Raw genomic sequence first — 5,732 nt, forward strand, 5'->3', positions numbered from 1 at the left:
CGCCACTCGGCCGGCCCCAAAGCATACTTTTTTTGTGTGTGCAGGACAGATTTTGAATCTATGTCAAAGTACAGAAATTAGTACAATGAATCTGTATAACAGTTCAACAATTTTCAAGATTTTGCCAAATTTGCTTACTCGTACCCTTTTTCCCTTTTTTTCTTTGCTAGCTTATTTTAAAGCAAATCCTCTATGTTCTTCACACTATCTCTCTTGAAAAATGTGTTTTTCTTACTCAGCTATAATGCTATTATCTAGCTTCCAGTCTAGATAAAATTAAATATTTGGTTGCTTTGTTTCAACTTGGGTTCAACTGGCGTTCCCAAGACATGTGGTAGCCATCTCCCACTCCATCTGTTTTCATGAAGTACCTGGGTCCATTTTTGAGGTCCCCAAATACCTCACAGTCTGAATTTGTCCATCTGCCTCTGTGTGGCCTCCCTTAACAAATTTCTCTTCTCCTGTACACCATGTAAATAAAAATTATAGCTGTAGGCTTGACTAGATTTGGATTCGACTCCTTTGGGCAAAACTACTTCACATACCTACAAAGCATATGCATAGCTGTGTCCTTCCTACCACATAACACGAGAGGACAAACAATGTCTGAGATTCATCATGGGGCTCAGGCAGTGACAACCTGAAGTTCATCATCAACCTTTGGTCTAATAACTTCATCCATTCTCGACTGTTGCTTACATGGCCTATATCATTAGGGGCTGAAAAATGGCAATTTTCTAATGCTATTATTACTTCTGCACTTATTAGCTATACTCCTGTAAAGAATTTTCCCTACTGAGTAGAGCTTTAGGGTTACCCTGAAATATGAATTGAACAAAAATAATATGTTTCATTACTTGGTTCTTAGTGTAAAATTTAGAATAAGGGGCTGGAGCCCTGGTTTTTTTCCCATGTGTGTTGTCTTCATGAAAATGTATTGTGAATGATTGTATTCCTCCCTTCTAGAAGTTTCAAATTGATCTGGTATTTTTGATAGTGTAGCATTCATTGCTTAAGTTTTAAACTGCCTTTTTCATAAACATTTTGAACATTTGAACTGACTTTATATTCTGTACCTAAAAAATCCACCTCCCAAGTTCTCGGGGGTCTAATTCTGCTGGTTACTGTCTCTGCTGCCTCTTGATCATGGTGGCTTATTTTCTTCTACGTTTAAGGAATTGTGAGTCGCTTTTTGGCAGCGTTTTAAGGGAAACTTGTGAAGCCTGAGTTGATGGTTCAGTCCTGCAAAAAGGATTCACACTTTCTCTTTCCAGGAGCCCTAGTGTAGCATCCACTTAGGACCACGTTAACTTAATTAACCAGCTTCAGGTGTCCTGTGCCACATAAAGAAGATGAATTGGAAACACATACTCAGGCTGCCATTCATATCGTATGCCACAGGACAGCTTAACGGCCATGGCCTTTTCTGACTGATCTGAGTCTGTGTCCTATATAGATCCTTACATGGTTTGTGTACCACCCTTGTCCTCTATGAAAGAATGCAGGTTCTCTGCTAAAAAGCTTTATAGGTGTCCTTTTCTTTCTCTAATGAGAGTCCAGGCTGAAACTGACAAGTGTCCTTGTTGTCTCCCTTTGCTCACTGGCAGATTTTCTTTTTTTAAAACAATCAAGCTCACCCTTTAACTCAGAGGGAACATGTAAGGATTTTGGATTTATATGTGAGGCCTCAGCTCCAACTGCCCACCTTGTAAGGACTGAAGGCATCATCTCCAGTCTGCAGACAGCTGTTGCCCCAAAGCTAACCCTCCCCCTCACTAGCCCCCCGGGGCCGTGGGCAGTATCCACTCTGGTTTTTCTTCTCCCCATCCCCCAAAACCAGGGGTGTCCCTTACAGCTCGCAAGCTCAGCTATTTAAAAGGATGTTTATTATCTCTAGGAGCTTTGTATTATAGAGTTTTCAGGATCTCTAGCCCACCATAGGGCTGGATATGCACACCTTACCTACAGGTAATTCCAATATGATACAATAAATGCTCCAGCAGAGCTATTAGTATATGCCTGGGGCTACTGGAGCTCAGAGGAAAGAAATGGCCAGACTTCATTGAGGAGATGATGCTTCGGCTGAGCATTAAGGTTGAAATCCCAGGAATATAGTTACTCCTTTTTTTGGCGGGGATAGATGTGGGTAAGGGAGGCTCAATCCATTTTATCCAGTCATGTGCATTTAAATGCCAAAAGAAGGCACCCATCTTCTCTACTCCACCTCTATCTGTGCTTTGTGTGGGGCCAGGGAATTGGGCTGTGTGTTGGTGTGCTATAAAGAGGGGGCTATGTGATTGGTCGACAGAGCTTACAGCAGAAAATAGTGGAAGACAACATGAAATGTGTAGCAGATCTTGCTCAGAGCCACGTTTGGGGCTCCCCACTCCCACGTTCATAATATCATCTTTTGGTCTTGCTACTAGAAGAGGAGAAAGCAAATAATCACTTATGATGAGCTTCCTCTGATCAATCTGGGCAGGGGCCCCAGGTTCCTACAGCACCTGCTCTCTTGTCTGGCCACCATTACCCAGCCTGCCTTTGGGGATGTCTGGATTCCAAAGCAGTCCTCAGTGCCAAGATAAGAACTTGGGAAATGTCACGCTTTTGGACATAGGGTCCTCCCTGCTGCTGAAGGTCTACTGTTCTGAGCAACTTGGATGCACAGAACCCAGCATCTCAGGAAGGCCACCCTTGGCCAAAGGATGAGGCATTTCTGTTCCATGTAAAGATTCCAAAATGTTTCATTTGTTTTATAAAGGAAAACACCCCCAACAACTTGCCCTGGTAAAAGTCACAGCATCACTAAGGCTATTTCTCTCAATATGCAATTATGGTGTCAGTTCATGGTAAATTCTCACCAGCTAATATTCCCCCATTCCCTCACATCGCATACAGCTCCTAGCCTAAGGCTTAGAAAATAATATCAACTTCATTGAACATTAGCCATATCTGGGCCTGGAAGGCTCTCTTGGAAAATGTCGTGAAGAACTCTGTACTCTTTTGAGCAGTATGCCAACAGGGAATAGTTTGTTTGTTTCTTTTAAGGAAAAACAAAAGCAACATGATCGTGAACTTAATTAAAGCTGTTTGTAATGATTTAATTAGATTTTTAGCACTGTACATACTCATTCTGACCAGGGACCATTCTATCTTCTAAAGGCTTGGTTGGCAGAGATCTCAAGTGCTTTGCAATTTTACCTAATCCTTAATTTCATCTCCCAATGAGATGAGGATGAGCATAATTGTGTTCAGGTAATTGCTTTATCAAATGGCTTAATTGTGCATTCAACAGAACCGACAACAAGAAGGTTTTTCTTCCTAATGCATTTTTAACAAAAGTGCTAAGTAATTACATGGCATTCTACTCAGGGCATTTGAGAAAACGAGATGGAAACCTATTCTTCAAACCTTGGTTAAATGCACGTTTGCATATAGGACACAGAAATACGTGGTAAAATACTTAGTTGAACCTCTTTCTTCTGCTCTAGCTTCATGACTTATCTGCACGTTGATGTAGTCTGTATAAGGTCCGTGGATGCGTTTTTCACCACGGATGGTGTTTGAACATCTGTGCTTTCTGAAAATGTCACAATAACCATTTTGCCTGAGAGTTTATCCTCGGGAGACAAAAAGACTGTGCTATCTTGGCATGTTCCAAAAAGAAATAAATGCTTAATAGGACTGAGGACAGATGTGCCCCCTGATCAGAAGAAAGTATTACATTAGTCCAAANAGCTAAGACCCAGGGGAAAGGGGCAACACAAGAGCACTGAAAACTGGCCCATGGGTTCCCTTTCCACGGCTCTGTGTTCAGTGGCCAAGAGGACGGGATGGGCATGAAGGGGAGGCATGGAGGAGCCGGCCCAACGGGACGCCACAATGCGAAACTAACAAGTGGGCTTCCGTGCGAGTGTGAGGTCTGTGCCTTCAAAGCTGGCAGCCTGTAAGCCATGTCTTCCATCTTCCCAAGGACGAGCTATCTCTTCTCTACTCCATCCCCTCCTTCCAGCGACATTTATTGAGCGCCTACTGGATACAAGGATATAAAGTAATGGCTCTAGAGAAACAGTGCCATGCCAGGATGAGAAGATGCTCGCAAGGGTTACAGGAAACTGAAGTGACAAAACCCTAGGTGGAGCGGAATCTGAGGAACAATTCCTTCATCCAAAGCATCACTACAAGGCAGCTAAAGGCCCTGGGCTGTATTGGGACAAGGTCTGTGCACCTGTCCTCTGAGAGCCGTGCCCACTGGCAGCCTCTGCAGTTAGGTCTTGGGTTCTGGGTCAGGGCACATAAAAATAATTCTTTGGACAGCCATATTTAATCGTTAGCTCCCCTTGGCTCCCAGGCTCTCGGAGCCTCCTTCCATCGCAGCAGTCCAAGTGTCCCCACGGTTGAAGAATTGAAACTTATTAACCCCTTTCTCCAAAACTCTTTGCATCTGGGAGTTCATCTGACCTTAGGGAATCTTTATTATATTTACTCACAAAGCTATTCTATCCACCAAGACAAAAAATAATCGCCGAAGTGCTCAACCACCTCAGTCCCTGGAGACACCCTACACTCACAGTCCCATTATTTTCTTGTCCAGTTCTTCGACAGGCCATAGAGACCTTCATGATCTCCCCTGCTCACCCCGACCCCCACCAGCCTCATCTCCCCCACCCTCACCCACCTGCCTTCCAAGACCTAAGTGTCTATTGAGTCATTTCTCTGAGCGAGGCATTATGCAAGCTGCTCTGTGAGGAACCAACGACAGGGAGCACTGCTGGAAGCAGGGAGACCAGTGAGGAGGCAAGCAGTGGACTAGGTGCAAGGAAATGGTGACACCAGTGTCACAGGGGCGGCACTGGTGATGACTGGTGAAATCGGGATATAGTGTTGCAGCAAAGACAACAAGTCTTGCTAATGGGTTGGCTGGAGGGCATGAGAGAAAATGAGGTGTCAAAGAGGACTCCCACAGTTTGGCCTGAGTCACTAGTGGAAAGCAGAGTCACAGCCCAGCAGGGAGGCCCTGGGGAAAGAGGGGATCAGGAGCTCTTTTTGGCCACCATGAATGTGACATGCCCATCAGGTATCTGAGTGCCTAGTTCTAGCAGGCCATTCAGAAGCCCCTCTATAAATGTACTGTGCTATTGCTATCCATTGCCATTGAACCAGGGAAGTTTAATACTTTTGACAAAAGTCCAAAACTGTTTGGGCCCTAAACCTAGATTCAGGTCTACCTCTGTCACTTCCAGGTGTAGGATCCTAGGCAAGGAACAACTCCTTTTTGCGAGTAATGGCTTCTTCACCTGTAAAAATGAGGACAGAATGGTTTCACCCCAGGGTTATGATGACCAAATTCGGTGGTGAGCAGCACATGCTCAGGACCACTCCAGGCACCGAGTAGGTCCACACGTGGGCTGATCAGCCCCATTCCTGAGCGCCAGGTCCCCGCCTGCCAGGCAGGAGCTGGGCAAAGTCAGCCGTGGTCTCCATTCTTATCATTAGCTATCATTCTCCCTAGGTTGATGGGAACTTTATGAAGGAAAAAGCCCGAGAAATTCCAAAGCAATACAGTAATACTGTTTTGAGTGACTGAAATAGCAGGTCAAGAAAAATGACAGCTACAGGGATAAAAATGTGGATCTATGAAACATGCAATCAAGAAAACCTGTGAGCTGTGAAAACCAAGTAACCTTAGGAACTCTTACTCCCCCCACAGCTCCCAACAGTGCAGAAGAGTA

General features: G+C 44.5%; 1 protein-coding gene across 2 annotated transcripts in view; it reads right to left on the reverse strand.

The window, feature by feature from the left end:
- SPOCK1 (SPARC (osteonectin), cwcv and kazal like domains proteoglycan 1) overlaps positions 1-5,732 on the reverse strand; it is a 511,698-nt gene that overhangs the window by 104,035 nt on the left and 401,931 nt on the right. The gene's annotated exons all lie outside the window — the stretch shown is intronic.

This window comes from Hipposideros armiger, unplaced genomic scaffold (genome assembly GCF_001890085.2).
Source record: "Hipposideros armiger isolate ML-2016 unplaced genomic scaffold, ASM189008v1 scaffold_11, whole genome shotgun sequence".
Classification (NCBI taxonomy): domain Eukaryota; kingdom Metazoa; phylum Chordata; class Mammalia; order Chiroptera; family Hipposideridae; genus Hipposideros; species Hipposideros armiger.